Consider the following 18385-nt stretch of genomic DNA (forward strand, 5'->3'; position numbering starts at 1 on the left):
CCTCCTCCGCCCGGGTTCAAGCGATTCTCTTGCCTCACCCTCCCAAGTAGCTGAGATTTCAGGCACCCACCACCACACGTGGCTAATTTCTGTATTTTTAGTAGAGACGGGGTTTCACCATCTTGGCCAGGCTGGTCTCAAACTCCTGACCTCACGTGATCCGCCCACCTCGGCCTCCCAAAGTGCTGGGATGACAGGCGTGAGCCACTGCGCCCAGTGGAGGCCATACTTTTCTGTTGTCCATGCCACTGAGTGTGTTGCAGCAATTCTAGTAAACTAAACCACAGGTGCGGAAATTGAGAAGAGCTTCTAGGGCATTCTGGATTAGGGGGTAAGGAGCCCACAAGAGGCAGAGATGGGTTCCTCTTTCACTTCGAGATGCCACGGAGTCTACAAGCCCACAATTGCTTCTTGGAACTGAATTTCAAGGTTATGTTGACATGGCTAGGGCTGAGGCAGCCCCCCCAGACGCAGATGACTAAAAGTTCCACAGCGATCTTCAGGGAAGCCTTTAGCATCTACCTAGAGTGCAAAAGCTGAAAAGTGACATGTGGCCGCACCCATTTTACCTCAGAGAGGTCTGGGAACCCGTCCAGGGTCACGGCGGGCATGGCGGAGCCTGGAGTCGAGGCTGGTCTCAGAGCCACCTGACAAGCGTGGGTCAACGCCAGCCCGGCGCCCATCAGCACACCCACCTTCCTGCGGGTGAGACTGAAGGCCCGAGATGTGCCGCAGACTCAAAAACTTCCTCCTTCAAGAACCAACAGCCGTGTTGTGTGAAGGCGCTGGCTGAGACTTCTTTTCTCTCTCTGCATTCCTTCTAATGTGGTTGTTGGAACGTTTTTTATAATAGGGATGACTAATGTTTACATCACATCTGAATTTTCAGCTAGCATTGGGTGGGAGGGACACAGAGTGAGTAGAATGGAGATCAATTACAAAGGAGGAAATTGTCATGACCTTGGGTAAGTCCTTATCCTGTTCCAAGGCCTCAGTTTCTCCATGGTTAAATGGGTGGGCTGGGCCCATCGAATCTTTCCACCAGTTAGCAAAATGCTTCTCAAATCAGGTCTGAGACAAAGACAATTTAAGATATGAAATTAAATGGAATTGAATAACGCAGTAAACAAATTATTCCTTTTCCAATGTTTCACTCTTGACTGCATTAAGGAGAAAGTCTCATTGTGGTGCCACCCAGTCTTTAACACCTAACACTTCATAAAACATTTCATTTTTGCAGAGATGGGGACTTGCAGTGCTGCTCTTGAACTCCTGGACTCAAGCAACTTGCCTGCCCTGGCCTCCCAAAGTGCTGGCATGACAGGCATCAGCCACCGTGCCTGGCCACCTAACGCTTTCTAATGAAGAGAGAGCCAGTTCAGGCTTGGACAGCAGGCTATGTAATGACATTTTTGTTTTTGCTGTTTTATTTGTTTATATGGATGTATTCTATTTACTAAAGTAGTATTGCTTTGAGATACGTGGTAGTGATAGAAGATTTCTAAGTTCAAATAAACTTCGGTTTAAAAAAGGAGTGGGTGGCTGGGTGCAGTGGTTCATGCCTGTAATCCCAGCACTTTGGGAGGCCGAGGGGGTGTGGATCACCTGAGGTCAGGAGTTTGAGACCAGCCTGAGTAACATGGCGAAACCCTGTCTCTACTAAAAACACAAAAATTAGCCGGGCGTGGAGGTACATGCCTGTAATCCCAGCTACTCTGGAGGCTAAGGCAGGAGAATCACTTGAACCTGGGTGGCTGAGGTTGCCGTGAGCCAAGATGATGCCATTGCACTCCAGCCTGGGCGACAAGAGTGAAACTCAGTCTCAAAAAAAAAAAAAAAAGAAAAAAATGGATTGGATGCAAGCTTCAGCAGCACATATACAAAAACTGGAATGATTCTGAGAAGATTAGCACGACCTCTGTACAAGCGTGACACGTGAATTCATGAAGCATTCCATTACTTTTGTTTCAAAAAAGAATTAAAAGAGGAGTTGATGTAAAAAATTGTTAAGTAATTGTTTATACATAAGGGGCAAATTAAATCACATCCTTCTATACCTAAAACTCTCTGATGAGCCCCCATTTTCCTTGGATTAATTCCAAACCTATCATCTATGCCCTCAAGCCCTGCCACCCTCTCCAACTCCATCTCCTTCACTCCCCCAACCGTCTGAAATCAATCTCATTCCTGCCTCAGGGACTCGGTCCTTGCTCCTCCCTCTGCCTGGAATGTCCCCTCCGTGATCTCAGCACTCCCAGCTCATCTCATCACTCAGGGCTCTGCTCAAATCCCCTTGGAGGCTCTGCCTGGGTCTTTGTTGCAACTGCTGTCAGTCCCCTTACTTGGCCTGATTTTCCTTGGTGCATATATCGCTCTCTGAAATGATACTATACATATATTTTTTTTGAGATGGAGTCTCGCTCTGCTGCCCAGGGTGGAGTGCAGTGGCGAGATCTCCACTCACTGCAACATCTGCCTCTCGGGTTGAAGTGATTCTCCTGCCTCTGCCTCCCGAGTAGCTGGGATTACAGGCATACACCACCACGCCTGGATATTTTTTGTGCTTTTAGTAGAGACGAGGGTTTCACCCTGTTGGCCAGGCTGGTCTCGATCTCCTGGCCTCGTGATCCACCCGCCTCGGCTCCCCAACATGCTGGGATTACAGGCGTAAGCCACTGCGCCCAGCCCTGAAATATTATTTTAAAAATGGGTTTACTTTTTTGGTCTATTTTCTCCATTACAATAGAAGCGCCTTGAAGACTGGGACTTTGTCCCATATCCTCAGTGGCTGAAAAAAGTGCCCAACACATAACAGTAGCTCAACAAATGAACGGCAAAATGGTAAAGATGGAGGCAGAACTGGCCCTGGTGTGGAGAGCTGCTGACCCCCAGTATTTGAGGCAGGGTGAATGAAAGACAGCAGCCACCAGAGGCTCAGTGGAAGGTGAGCTCAATCCTTGGCCTCGTTAGTACCAGCCTGCCATGTACTGAGCCACCTGCGTCTCACCGAGGCAGCAAGGAGAGCCGAGTCAGCAGATATAAATGCAAAAGGAATGATGAAATTATAATCACCCCCCGGCAATCATCCTTTTAATAACTGATTCCGGTAAGAATCAACAATGTTACAACTAGTGGGCAAAGGTTTGAGGAAGAGCAAGATATTTACATATTCTCAAAGAATCTTCTCACAAGATACATGTTAATTACAAAGGAGGAAATTATCTTTAGAGCAGAGAAATCTAGCAGACAACACCTTAGCCAAGCCAGTTAGACTACCGGAGAGGGGACAGGCTGAGCCCATTTGCCTCCTGATGTGATTCACTGGGAAGGCCAAAAGTTGCTTCTGTGATATTCCTGCCAAAGAGGCATGACTTAATCGAATCATGAAGAACCATCAGATGACCCAGATGAAGGACATTTTACACCATAACTGCTTCTATGCTTCAAAAAGATCAATGTCAGGAAGGAGAAAGAAAACCTGAGAAACCATTCCAGATTCAAGGAGAATAAAGAGACAAGAATTAAATGCAGCCTATTGAATGAAATTGTCTTTTGCCTTAGAAGGTATTATTGGAACCATTTGCAAAATCTGAATAAATTCTGTTGATTATCCAATAGAATTGTATCAATATCAATTGATACAATTAATAATAAGTGAACTGGGGTTATGTAAGAAAATGTCTTTATTACATACAAAGAGGAGCTGGTACCACTCCTTCTGAAACTATTCCAAACAATCCAGAAAGAGGGAATCCTCCCCAAATCATTTTATGAGACAAACCATCCTGATAACAAAACCCGGGAGAGACTCAACAAGAAAAGAAAACTTCAGGCCAATATTCATGATGAACATAGATGCAAAAATCTTCAATAAAATACTGGCAAACCGATGGCAACAGAACATCAAAAAGCTTATCCATCACAATCAAGTGGGCTTCATCCCGGGGATGCAAGGCTGGTTCAACATACACAAGTCTATAAATGTAATCCACTACATAAACAGAACCAAAGACAAAAACCACGATTATCTCAATAGATGCAGAGAAGGCCTTCAACAAAATCAACAGCCCTTTATGCTAAAAACTCTCGATAAATTAGGTATTGATGGAATGTATCTCAAAATAATAAAAGCTATTTATGACAAACCCACAGCCAATATTATACTGAATGGGCAAAAACTGGAAGCATTCCCTTTGAAATCTGGCACTAGACAAGGATGCCCTCTCTCACCACTCCTATTCAATATAGTATTGGCAGTTCTAGCCAGAGCAATCAGGCAAGAAAAAGAAATAAAGGGTATTCAATTAGGAAAAGAGGAAGTCAAATTGTCTCTATTTGCAGACGACATGATTGTATATTTAGAAGGCCCTATTGCTTCAGCCCAAAATCTCCTTAAACTGATAAGCAATTTCAGCAAAGTCTCAGGATACAAAATCAACGTGCAAAAATCACAAGCATTCCTATACACCAATAACAGACGTAAAGAGAGCCAAATCAAGAATGAACTGCCATTCACAATTGCTCCAAAGACAATAAAATACCCAGGAATACAACTAACAAAGGATGTAAAGGACCTCTTCAAGGAGAATTACAAAGTACTGCTCAACAAAATAAGAGAGGACACAAACAGATGGAAAAACATTCCATGCTCATGGTTAGGAAGAATCAATATTGTGAAAATGACCCTACTGCCCAAAGTAATTTATAGATTCAGTGCTATCCCCATCAAGCTACCAATGACCTTCTTCACAGAACTGGAAAAAAACACCTAAACTTCATATGGAACCAAAAGAGAGCCTGCATAGCCAAGGCAATTCTAAGCAAAAAGAACAAAGCTGGAGGCATCATGCTGTCTGACTTCAAACTATACTATAAGGCTACAGTAATCAAAACAGCATGGTACTGGTGCCAAAATAGAGATATAGACCAACGGAACAGAACAGAGGCCCTGGAGGCAACGCCACACGTCTACAACCATCTGGTCTTTGACAAACCTGACAAAGCAAGTACTTGGGAAATGATTCCCTGTTTAATAAATGGTGTTGGAAAAACTGGCTAGCCATGTGCAGAAATCAGAAACTGGACCCCTTCCTGAAACCTTACACTAAAATTAACTCCAGATGGATTAAAGACTTAAACATAAGACCAAACACCATAAAAACCTTAGAAGAAAACCTAGGCAAAACCATTCAGGACATAGGCACCGGCAAGGACTTCATGACTAAAACACCAAAAGCATTGGCAATAAAAGCCAAAATAGACAAATGGGACCTAATTAAACTCCAGAGCTTCTGTACAGCAAAAGAAACAATCATTAGAGTGAACTGGCAACCAACAGAACGGGAAAAAAATTTTGCAATCTACCCATCTGACTTACATCCAAAATCTACAAAGAATTAAAACAGATTTATAGGAAAAAAACAAAGAAACCCATTCAAAAGTGGGCAAAGGATATGAACAGACACTTTTCAAAAGAAGACGTATATGAGGCCAACAAACATGAAAAAATGCTCATCATCACTGGTCATTAGAGAAATGCAAATCAAAACTACATTGAGATACCATCTCACACCAGTTAGAATGGTGATCATTAAAAAATCTGGAGACAACAGATGCTGGAGAGGATGTGGAGAAATAGGAACACTTTTACACTGTTGGTGGGAGTGTAAATTAGTTCAACCATTGTGGAAGACAGTGTGGCAATTCCTCAAGGACCTAGAAATAGAAATTCCATTTGACCCAGCAATCCCATTACTGAGTATATATCCAAAGGATTATAAATTGCTGTATTATAAGGACACATGCACACATAGGTTCATTGCAGCACTGTTTACAGTAGCAAAGACTTGGAACCAACCCAAATGCCCAAAGATGATAGACTGGACAGGGAAAATGTGGTATATATAGACCATGGAATACTATGCAGCCATAAAAAACGATGAGTCTGTGTCCTTTGCAGGGACATGAATTAACCTGGAAACCATCATTCTCAGCAAACTGACACAGAACAGAAAATAAAACACCGCACGTTCTCACTCATAGGCAGGTGTTGAACAATGAGAACACATGGACACGGGGAGGGGAGCATCACACACTGAGATCTGTGGTGGGGGACTAGGGGAGGGAGTTGGGGAGGGATAACATGGGGAGAAATGCCAGATATAAGTGATGGGGATGGAGGCAGCAAACGTACATATATGGCAATGTACATATATGCAACAATCCTGCATGTTCTTTACATGTATTCCAGAACCTAAAATGCAATAAAATATATATATATTTTAAAAAAAGAGCCGGGTGCAGTGGCTCACACCTGTAATCATAGCACTTTGGGAGGCCGAGGTGGGTGGATCGCCTGAGGTCAGGAGTTCAAGACCAGCCTGGCCATCATGGTGAAACCCTGTCTTAAAAAAAAAAAAAAAAAAAAAAAGTCTTTATTAAAAAAGACACACACACACACATTGGAGTATTTAGGAGGAAGGGACATTACAACCCACTCTCACAATTCCAGGGGAAAGTAATAGAAAAATAGACACATTGAGAGAAAATAATAAAGCAATTGTGGAAAATTGTGCACATTTGGAGAGTCTGGGGGAAGAGCACGTGGAAATTCTTTGTATTATTCTTGCAACTTCTTGGTAAGTCTGAAATTAGGCTGAAATTGAAAGTTAAGTGAAAAACCAAGCCGGGCTTGGTGGCTCACGTCTGAATCCCAGCACTTTTGGAGGCTGAGGTGGGAGGATCGCTTGAGGTCAGGAGTTGAAGACCAGCCTGACCAACATGATGAAACTCTACCAGGCGTGGTGGCACCAGCCTGTAGTCCCAGCTACTCAGGGAACTGAGGCATGAGAATCATTTGAACCCGGGATGCAGAGGTTGCAGTGAGCTGAGATCACGCCATTGCACTCCAGCCTGGGCAACAAGAGCAGGACTCTGTTTTAAAAATAATAATAATAATAATAATAATAATAAAAACAAAGAGGAGGCAGAGCCTGAGGTCTGGAGGAGCCATGGGAGGGGCTGGGCAAAGCAGCTGCACGAAGCCAGCACGTCACTGCCTGGGGTCGCCTGCGTTCATGTCAGACCACGTCAGGCCACACTGGGCCACAGCCGTCCCCTGCAATCTCTCCCCGGGGTTGGGGGGTGAAGCCTGTGCCTGGTTCCCACAGGCCCCGCCATGCCCTGCTAGGAAGAGGGCCTGCAGGCCGGGCCCCTCAGGCTGGCTCCAACACCCTGTGAACGGCGTTCCCCGCTTTGCACCTCGCTTCCCTCCTCTGACAGGAGGAGAAGGCTGGCAGCTCGCTGGGGTTTCTTCCAGCTCAGACACTGTCGTGATATTTCTAGAATCCCATCCTGGCAAAGCAACACATTTCTCCAAGAGCAGAATCCATTTGGTGACTGTGGGTCCTTTAGTTTGGCTGAAGGAAGGAGGGAGGGAGGGAAAATCAGAGCACACCAAACTGCATGGGGGATGGGCCTCCTCCAGGCCTGGGGGGCTTCCTTAGCCCTGTCCCTGCCCCCACTGCTCCCAGGCACCCCTCTTGAAAGAGGCGAACACCCGAGCAAAAGGGGCTCTGAAGTGCAGATAAAAATCCTCCCTCCAAACCCCAGTGACCAGAAGTGCCTCTGCTCCCAGCCCTGCCAGTCACTGGTGGCATTACTTAGGCTCTCTGGCCATCAGTCTGTCCTTCTGTAAAATGAACAGAGCCAGGCTTGGTTTTACATCTGGCTCTGAGGACACAGTGTCATCTCTGCATCCTCCCTGCCACAGGGCTCAGTAGATGACTCCAAATCAGAAGTGGGGTGCTCAGATGGAACCCCAAGATACCCCAAGAAGCCCCTAGCCCTGAGACCCCTCCTCACTCTTACAGCCTGTGTCCCCACGTGACTCTAGTCCCCAGCCCATGCACAGACTCCTACCCCCATATCTGCTGGCACCTCCTGGAGACCCCAGCCCAGCTCAGGGCCCTGATGGAGATTGGGGGTGGACTGGACACTGATTAGCTAAAGCTTTGTATGTGCTCCCACCCCTAACACATGGTGGAGACCCAGGGGCACCCACCCTCCCATGCGAGGGAAAACAGGGGACCACATTCCTATGAGGGGGCCATCTCCCGATCTCCCAGCATCTCCCCGGGACCAGAGCCCCAGCCCCGAAGCTTCCTCCTCAGCCCGTCAGCCCTGCCTCCTGCCTCTTGGCCTCTCTTAGCTGCCATTTTCAGGCAGAAGGCGGTCGGGCTGCAGGAGCACACAAAATGGAGGGTGGAACCTCTGTCTCCCTCTGTTGTCCCCGGGAGCACCTGCCCGGCCCCAGTCCAAGCAGCAGCTGTGGCCAGTGGTCTCTCCCAATACCCCAAGGAGCCCGGCCTTTCCCCAAGCATGCCACAGCCAACATCTAGGGAGCCCCACGCAGCCCTGAGCTCTCATGGGCCCTGCTTTACACCTGGGGAAACAAAGGCTGGGCAAAGCCACTCAGCCCGAAGTGGGAGAACTCAGGCTCCACGTCGTTCCCTGACAGCCCAGCTGATGGTGGTGAAGTGAAAAGTCCCTGGAGGAAGGGCGGACCTTTCCTGTAGGAGTCTTGAGGTGGGGAGGGGTCCCCTGCCCAAACCCTACCCAATTCCCGGGCTGGGAAAAAGCATCGCATTTGGAGTCATGAGGTCAAACCAAATATCTGTCATCTATTAGTGGTGGGATCTAGGAAAAGTCACTTTATCTCTCGGAGCCTGTCACTTACTCAGTAAAATGAAAGTATCAGCAGTAGCGCATGCCTCCCAGGGCTGTGAGGAGGGGAAGGCAGGTTCACGGATTTGCAGAGCGCTGCACGTGATCCTGGGACTGCCTGCCTAACACTTGTAAATGTACGTTTTGTGGCGCACCTTCCCTGGGCCACTCCCTGTGCTTGGCATTCATCGATCTTCATGGCACACCAGTCTGGGTCAGAAGGCAGAAAAGAGCCTGGACCTCAGCTCCTGTGGGAATTTCAGTCTTGCCCACCCAGCATGACCAATGGGAGCAGCAGGACTGGCTGGTCAGCACCTCCCCTCTGCTGGCTCCTCGTGGGCTGTCCCACCTCCAGGTTTCTGCTCAAATGGGTCCTTCTTTCTTTTGATTTAATTAATTACTTACTTAATTTGAAACAGAGTCTCACTCTGTTGCCCAGACTGAAGTGCAGTGGTGCGATCTCAGCTCACTGCAATGGGGTTCAAATGATTCTCTTGCCTCGGCCTCCCGTGTAGCTGGGGTTACAGGCGAACCCCCCACACACACCTGGATAATTTTTGTATTTCTTTACACTACAAGTGAGATCAGTGTTGACCAGGCTGGTCTCAGACTCCTGACCTCAAGTCATCCGCCCGCTTTAACCTCCCAAGGTGTCGGGTTTATAGGCGTGAGCCACTGTGCCCAGCCTTGGAATGGGTCCTTCTTTCTGAAATTTTTTTTTTTTTTTGAGACAAGGTCTTGCTCTGTTCAGGCTGGAGTGCAGTGGTGAGATCATGGCTCACTGCAGCCTCAACTTCCTGGGTTCAAGTGATTCTCTGCTTCAGCCTCCTGAGTAGCTGGAACTATAGGCATGCACCTCATATCCGGCTAACTTTTTAATTTTTTATAAAGATGGGGTCTCACTGTGTTGCCTAGGCTGGTCTGGAACTCCTGGACTCAAGCGATCCTCCCACACTGGCCTCCCAACGTGCTGAGATTACAGGCATGTGCCACCAGAACAGGCCGAAATCCATTTTCTCCCCTTAACTTCTTATTTTCAAATTATAGACTCACAAGAAGTTGCCAAAATAGCGCAGAGCAATCCTGTGTCCCCATCAGCCAGCTTCCCCCAGTGGTGACATATCATGACATAGATTTAAATTTGGCAATAGCTACCAGCCTGGGACAAAGTACATAACTTTCTGAGCCTCAGTTTCCCCACCTATAAAAAAGGGGTGATTGTCCCCACGTTGTCAGGGTGAAACAGCATACGTATAGCTGGTGCTCAGAGAATATTAAGCCCCCAGCAGCGGGTGGTGGTTGCAGATGTCACTGGGTTGCACCTGCTGCCACGCCTATCCCAGACTGGTGCTGGTGTGTCTTACCATGACACTTTATAAAGTGTTCAAGGGAAAACCTTCATGCCCCATGGCAGTGCCAGCACAGGGCCTGGCACACAGTAGGCACTGAATGAATATGAAAATATGGAGCCTAGGCCCAGGGCCATGGCTCACGCCTGTAATCCCAGAACTTTGGGAGACTGAGGTGGGCGGGAGGATCACCTGAGGTCAGTTCAAGACCAAATTCGCCAACATGGTGAAACCCCATCTCTACTAAAAATTTAAAAAATTTGCTGGGCATGGTGGTGTGCACCTGTGGTTTCAGCTACTTAGGAGCCTGATGCAGCAGAATCACTTGAACCTGGGAGGTAGAGGTTGCAATGAGCCCAGATTGTGCCACTGCACTATAGTCTGGGCAACAGAACAAGATTCCATCTAAAAAAGATGTAGAGTGAGAGCCTCCAGCCCAGCAGGCTCTCCCCAGCTCATGGTACCTCTTTAATTTTGCCTTCCCTCCTGGCTCCAAGGTGCATGGCAGCCCCCAGGCAAACCCCATGAGGGCATGCCATGATGAGGGAGGCAGCCACACGTGATCCCATCTGTTGCTAAGAAGACTTCCGGGGGCCCAGGACCTCAGAGGCCCCTCAGGGCTGTCCCTAGACTCAGGGGTGAGACTGCAAGGCTAGGGGATGGTGTCTGGGGAGAAACCCTATACTAGGATACAGCCCATAGGGCGGCCAGCTACAAACAAGCCAGGCAACTCCTACTCAACGGAAAAAGCACCAGCCTGCTGGCTGGGAGACCCAAGCTCAAGTCCTCACACTTACTAGCTACAAATGTTGGACAAGCCTCTTAGCCTCGCTAAACCTCAGTTTCCTCATCTATAAAATGAGGTTGCTATGTGGGTAACGGAGCTCACTGTGCAAACAGCACTACGTTAACCACCACATACACAAGGGGTTATCTTTGGTCTCGCTGCATAGGATTTATAAGCTAACAGCTTTGAGCACTGCGTTTTGTTCGGCTGTTTTCAGATACATCACCTAAATTAACTTGCCTACTTTGGTGAGCTGTTTTATCTCTAGCATCAGGCAGAGAAACAACCCTGGGGCCACGCAGAGATGGAATTCAGAACCCACATCTGCCTCATGCCAGGGTCCACGATTCTATACGGCAGGGTGGCGGCTGGGGTTATGACACTAAATGTCTAGTGGCCGGATCTCTGCTCTATACAGCCAGATGCCCTACTCCATAACCTTTAAAGCCTCAAGGAACATACACAAAGTACAAGTATGTTTGGGCTGGGTCCTCAGTGTTCAATTTACCCATTTTTTCCCGGAAAGAAAGAAACTAGGGCCAGAGATAGAAGGAACTTGCCCAAGATCCCCCAGCAAGTTAGGACCAGAGCTAGTTGTAAAAGTCCCCACCCACCTCACCCCTCCTCAGGGTTCCTTCTCCTCCCCAGACTGCAGGGGCCATTTCCGAGAGCTGAATCAGGGGACATGAGCTTGGGTGCCCCCCAACCTCAAGACTCACTGGGAAAATTCAGGGACTTCCCAGGGTGCTTGGGAGCACCTGAAATAGGGGTCTCATGTCCAGGATGTCACCCCAGGCAGCTGAGCAGTCAGTGTCCCCAGGCTCCGTGTTGTCGGGGGACACAGTGCCCACCCCTTTTGTCCTTTCTCTGGATCAGTATTTCCAAAGGACACATACCCAAAACTATGCATAATGATTTAAGTGGTCATTGACTTGGCATTATATACCACTGTATTACATGGTGAGGAAGTTATGCTCGCCCTTTATTTCCCTTTCAGGCTTTCTGATTACAGATTTGGAGGAGAAACCCTCCCATGGGGTTAGCCTTTAATATCGCTCTGACATCTACAACCTTCCCTTTTGAGGAAACGGAAAGCAGCAAATGCATCTGGCTAGAATGTAATGACATTGTTTTATTTCCATTGTGCTTATTTTCACCATTATAATCATGATGGTGATTTATAATGGCTTTCCCTTTAAGGGAGTGATATAAAGTTTCTTCTCAAAATAGATGTATTTACATTTTAAAGCATCAATTAAGAAAGAGTAGCCAGGCATGGTATAAGGCGCCTGTAATCCCAGCTACTTGGGAGGCTGAGGTGGGGGGGATGCCTGGAGCCCAGGAGTTTGAGGCTGCAGTGAGCTATGGTCGTGCCACTGTGTGCCACCCTCGGCAACAGAGTGAGACTGTTGAAAAGAAAGAAAGAGACAAGACAAGGCGAGACAGGAAAGGAAAATAAAAGAAAAGATAAAAAGAAAAGAAAAGGACAGCTGGGCATGGTGGCTTACGCCTGTAATCCCAGCACTTTGGGAGGTCAAGGTGGTCAGATCATTTGAGGTCAGGAGTTCGAGACCAGCCTGGCCAACATGGAGAAATCTCATCTCTATTAAAAATATAAAATTAGCCAGGCTTGGTGGTACATGCCTATAATCCCAGTTACTCGGGAGGCTGAGGCAGGAGAATAGCTTGAACCTGGGAGGCAGAGGTTGCAGTGAGCAGAGATCGCACCACTGCACTCCAGTCTGGGCAACAAGAGTGAAACCGGGTTTCAAAAAAAGAAAAGGAAAAAAAATAGAAAAGAAGGAAGAAAGGGAGGGAAATCACATTAAGGAAATTGCCAGATGGATGACACTTTGGCCAACACCAGGAAGGTGAACTGGAATAAAATTTCCCTGGGAAGATCTACTCTGGAAAACTTACCATGCCCTGAGTCTGGAGAGGGGCCAGTGCTGAGCAGAGGACGGAGGGCCTGGAGGCCACAGTGGCTGAGGAAGTAGATGTGACCTGGGGATCCCAGCCTCACCAGGGTCTGCTCAGGGCAGGCCTGAGCACATGGCATGGATGTTAACGTTCGTGGTGTCCCACCTGTGGTCCAGGCAGGGAGAGGGTGGCCACGTACCTGGGAAGTCTACCCTCCAAGTTCCAGGCCCAAGGACAACTGGGGACACCTATTTATTCTTCCTTGCCCCAGGAAGAAGGCTGATTCCTTAGCTCAGAATCTAACAGCTGGGGGCTGAATTTAATTCTTGAGTGTTCTATACAAATAATAAATAAGGCCTTAATAAATGTGGTCTGGGCCAGACACGGTGGCTCACGCCTATAATCCCAGTACTTTGGGAGGCCGAGGTGGCGCTGGTCACCTGAGATCAGGAGTTCAAGACCAGCCTGACCAACATGGAGAAACCCCATCTCTATTAAGAACACAAAAAAATTAGCCGGGTGTGGTGGTGCACGCCTGTAATCCCAGCTAACTCCGGAGGCTGAAGAATCACTTGAACCCAGGAGGCAGAGGTTGTGGTGAGTCGCGCCACTGCACTCCAGCCTGGGCAACAAAATCGAAACTCCGTCTCAAAAATAAATAAAATAAATAAATAAATAAATAAATAAGGTCTGAACGAGAAGGGCCGTGGGCAGTGTTTCTCACTCCTTCTAGATCCCTCTGTAAAGTTCGAGCTCCAGTGCCCTAGGAGCTACCCCTTTCCATGGCCAAAAAACAGTGAAGACCACACTAACTGTCCTCATCAGTCATTGACCTGCGGCCAGAGAGCCAAGCCAAGCCAGAAGAAGGATGCAGAAGCCTGTCATACATGATTTATGCATCTATGAGATGAAGTCTTGCCAGGCAGGAAGAATGTGAAAAGAGGTCAGAATAGAAAAGCCAACACGTGTGTTTAATTCAGTCCAATCAAGCAGTAAGGCCAGATGAAGAGCAGATGTAGGGGATTAGGTTCGTATAACTTGGATTCAGAGGTCATAGGTAAAGGAGCCAGCCCAACTGGAGGGCACGGGCTATCAACAAGGGCACACATGCGTCCATCAGCAGCCCAGGGGATGGGTCAAGTTCCGTGGGTTGGTGTATAAAGTCCTATATTCGTGATATTTAAAAACATTTGGCTATTGAGTTCCTCATGAATATGAGCAGGATATTGACTTCAATTTTGAAGTAGAAAATGTAAGAGAATTTGACAATGTCTGTAACATTAGAATATTTAAGAGAACGTAATATTTACTTTAAATAACTCAGAAAGAGAAAGTCAAACACCACATTCTCACTTAGGGGCCAAACAGCATGTCCACACAGACCTACAGAATGGAGTAGGAGACATCAGAGACTCCAAAAGGTGGGAAGACAGGAGGGGAGTGAGGAATGAAAATTACTTCTTGGGTACAAGGGTCAGTATTTCAGTGCTGGGTACGCTACAAGCCAGACCTCACCACTGCGTAATATATCCACGTAAGAAAACTGCTCTTCTACCACCTATATCTGTAAACAATTTTTAAAATAACTTAATACTCACCTCGCTTATGCTAGTTTTTTAGTTCTGAAAGCATTCTTTGAAATTCTTGGGAACATTTTGTTTCTTACTCTATAAAATGTGGAATTCATTATATTTGTAAATGTGGTTTAGTGTATCAAAGGCAGTGCTATCCAATATAAATATAATGCAAGTTACGTATGTAATTTTAAATATTCCAGGGCCCCCCTCCCCCTACTTTTTATTGGGACAGGGTCTCCTCTGCCGCCCAGACTGGAGTGCAGTGACGCAATAACGGCTCATTGCAGCCTCAGACCCTTGGGCTCAAACCATCCTCCCACCTCGGCCTCCCGGGTAGCTGGGACTACAGGTTCACACCACCACTCCAGGCTAATTCTTGAATTTTTTTTGGAGGGATCGGGTTTCGCCATGTTGTCCAGGTTGGTCTTGAACTCCTGAGTTCAAGTGATTCTCCTGCTTTGGGCTCCCAAAGTGCTGGGGTTACCGGCGTACACGACCACACCAGACCAAGAACCCCATTTTTAAAAAGTAAAAAGGAATATATGAACTTAATTGTGATAATAAAATTCATTTAGCTCATCCTATCAAAATTATCATTTCGACATAAATCACATAAAATTTATTGAGATATTGTACATTCTTTCTTTAAACTCATTTTCAAAATCTGTCGTATATTTTACACTTTACATATCTCAATTCAGACTATCACATTTTAAATGCATGATTGTAGTGACTACCTACTGAACAGCACAGAACTAAAGGAGTTTGATTAGCTACATTTGTAAGGGTATTTATTATTTAAGGAAGCTTCCTCTGTTCAACGTCATTTGCTCAAATATTAATCAAAGGCCCATCAAAAATCATTGATCAAAATTACAGGACTTATAAATAAAATATGATTAATATGTTGAACTCACAAATCAAGGAAAAGACGAATTAAAAAATTGTTACTTAAAGAATTACTATTTTTTTAAAAGTAATCACAAACAGCCTTCTCATACACAAAAGCAGCCCGGTTGGAATTAGAGCCACGGAGCTCAGCACTGCCCTGGCGGGAGAGGCCTGTTACAGCCATGGGACTCAGCACTGCCCTGGTGGGAAAGGCCTGGGTCTTTGTTACTGCATCATAGTGTCAGGCCTGGACAAAATCTTTCTTTTATGTTATTATTATTATTATTTTTTTGAGATGGAGTCTCACTCTGTCACCCAGCCTGGAGTGCAGCGGCGCAGTCTCGGCTCACTGCAACCTTTGCCTCCTGGGTTCAACCGATTCTCCCACCTCAGCCTCCTGAGTAGTTGGGACTACAGGCGTGTGCCACCACACCCGGCTAATTTTTGTTTTTTGTTTTTTAGTAGAGACGGGGTTTCACTATGTTGGCCAGGCTGATCTGGAACTCCTGACCTCATGATCCGCCCGCCTTGGCCTCCCAAAGTGCTGGGATTACAGGCGTGAGCCACTGCGCTCAGCCTGGACAAAACCTTTCTTATAGATTGTCTGAACAAAGCACCCCCATTCCACTGACGAGAAAACAGGGCTGGAGAAGAAAAGACGCACAGCCACACGATGAATAGAGGCGGGACCAGGGCAGAACCTGGGGTCTCATGATGCCATCCCACCCTCCCCGTCAAGGGCTTCTAACTCATTCTCTCTGTTCATTCATCCTCAGTTGGCTGATTAGGAGACCGAGGCAGAGAACCAGAGGCTTGAATCTCTAAGCAACAGAAACCAACAACACAAACCAAGTCCAGGCCCAGAACCCAGGCTGCCCGGGCAGAGGAGATAGACCACGTGCTGGGGTTAGAAAGGAAAGGAGAGGGGAGGTTTGCCCAAGCACTGCGAGGCTTTGGCCAGGTCTGCCAGGGCAGAGGAGGGCAGGATTCCACCTGCCTGTGGTCCCAGGGCAGAGCCAGGCAGCCTCACCCCGACATAGTTCTTGGGGTGAAGGCCTGGAACTTCCAAAGGCACTTCATTCTCCCAGTTCCCTTTTCTCCCTCTTTGCTGTCATTTTTCTTTCCCCTTCTTTTTCTCCCTGGAGGCCCTAGTCTCCTTTCCCCAGTATGGTCGGCCCAACACAAGCTCCCCACAAGTAGATGTGGGTCAACCTTGCCCTCCGAGGGTCAGGTTCTGTAGGGTTTGCACCTGCTGAGCCGGACACAGAGGAAGAAAAGCTCAGCCAGACTTGGGGTGCAGCAGCTCTGTGTCCCTTGCATCAGCCCTGGAGAGGGGCAGGGGGTGGCTTGAAGGTGCAGTCTTCCTTCTGCCCAGAGAGGCCATATTTTTCATAAGACACACACCCCTGGCAACCCTCGGGAAAGTTTATGGAAGCCGTGTTTAATGCTCTGAGATGGCAGAGTGAGAAAATTATTCCCTGCCCACGGTGTGTTCAGTCCTTCTGCAAAGTCAAGAAGACAATGGCTACTGGAGCCAGAGGTCATCTCCTCTCCCCTCCCTCGTCTCGCCTTTCAGAGGACGAGCTCTGGGTCTTCACCATCTTTTCACTTTTTGCTAAAGCATAATACAAATTGGGTTTTACCACCATTTACTTTTATGCTTCCCTTTACCCTTTACTTATGGCAAATGATACTGATTTTCCACTTACAAAAGAGATGTCAAGTTTCCTTTCAAAACGGAGCTTGCATTGATAACAACAAGTGAGTCACGTAAATATCAACACAGTTTCAAGAGCACAAAGTGGATGACAGTCCTGAGAAGGAGCAGGTCCGGCAGGAGCTGCGGGGGGTGGGGCAGACTGAAGCGAGGGAGCTCGGAGGCTCCAGGGCTACTTTGTTCGACCTCCCTGAGCTCTGCCCAGTCCCCTGGGTTCCCGCCTCTCCTGTGGGCACCATGCAAAGCCAGTTCTCCCAGTTGGCTGCTGAGCCAGCTGCCATGGCTCGGACGCCAAGGGCACCCGGTGCCTTGCTCAGCCCCTGGCTCTCATTCCTGCTGGAAAGCTGAGAAGGAGCTGGTCTGAAGATCTTTTGGATCTCACTTGCTCCTAAGCCTGTGGCTGGGCTTCGTGGGGAAGAGGAAAGGGGGCCGCTCTTGGACAGTCTGTCTCAGCTCAGGGGCAGATGGCAGCCGGACTCCCAGAGCGGCTGCTCTGGGAACTCCTGGTAGAGTTAGTGGGGTAAAGCCACATGCGCAGGGCTGAAGGCACACAAGCGCCTGCTCCCAGAGCCAAATGGCTTTCCCCGAACCAGTATGAGGCCACGGGCTTGGAACACACACCTGCGGATCAGGGCAAAGAGGAGAGCACCCCCTGCCCAGAGTCTCCTGACATGTACCCATTCTCCAAGCCAGCTCGACAGCCCCTCCCGACAGGGTCTTCCTGGGTCTCCCCCACCACAAAATGAAAGCACTTGGCTCCCTGGCTGCAGGGTGGGCCCAGACTCCCCTGGCCCAGAATTCTGTTTCCATACCAGTCTCCCCAACCCCCTAAATGTGAGAGCTCAATGGGGTCAGGCTCTCTTGCATCTCCAGGCCCCTGCCCAGGTCCTGCCAGCTTGGACCTTGCACTCAACAGGGGCCAGCAAGTATCTGGGGAGCACAGCCCAGTGCCCCAAATCTTCTGGCCATCTGATTCCCTGGCCCAGGTGGCCAGGGTGCCTTGTCATTTGTGGGGGAATCTTGAGACGTGGGGGTGGCCTTCCTGCTCGCTTATGCCCTAGGCTACCCTATCTGGTTGTGCCAAAGCCATTGGCGCCTGGCTGTCCACAACTCCCCTTGGCTTCCCTGAGTCCTGCTTTGGGCGGTGCTCTCCCGTGATTGGCAAAAGCCTGATGGACCCCAAGCCTCAGCTTCAGCATTGAAAGTACCACCATCGATGGTCCTGCCTCTCTGGAAGGTGAAGTGTTCCTTCCTAAGAGTTGGCAAGAAATAGGAAATGGGGGAGTTCCTGAGTTTAAGGGTGGGAGAGGCACGTCCCACCTCACACCCTGGGGACCCGCTGGTAAGGCACAAAGCATGCTTCCCGAATTCTCTCACTCCAGGAGGCGTCTCAGAAAGGGAGCCTTGTCTGGGCACAGCC

General features: G+C 48.1%; 1 protein-coding gene and 1 non-coding gene across 5 annotated transcripts in view; one reads left to right on the top strand and one right to left on the bottom strand.

The window, feature by feature from the left end:
- The window catches only part of CD6 (CD6 molecule), a 53681-nt gene that overhangs the window by 33779 nt on the left and 1517 nt on the right, over nt 1-18385 (bottom strand). The window lies entirely within an intron of this gene.
- Nucleotides 1861-1963, top strand: LOC116555257. The gene has a single exon (XR_004270454.1). It is a non-coding gene; the product is annotated as a U6 spliceosomal RNA (small nuclear RNA).

Source organism: Sapajus apella, unplaced genomic scaffold, assembly GCF_009761245.1.
Source record: "Sapajus apella isolate SASKATOON/1434 unplaced genomic scaffold, GSC_monkey_1.0 scaffold14, whole genome shotgun sequence".
Taxonomy (NCBI): Eukaryota; Metazoa; Chordata; class Mammalia; order Primates; family Cebidae; genus Sapajus; species Sapajus apella.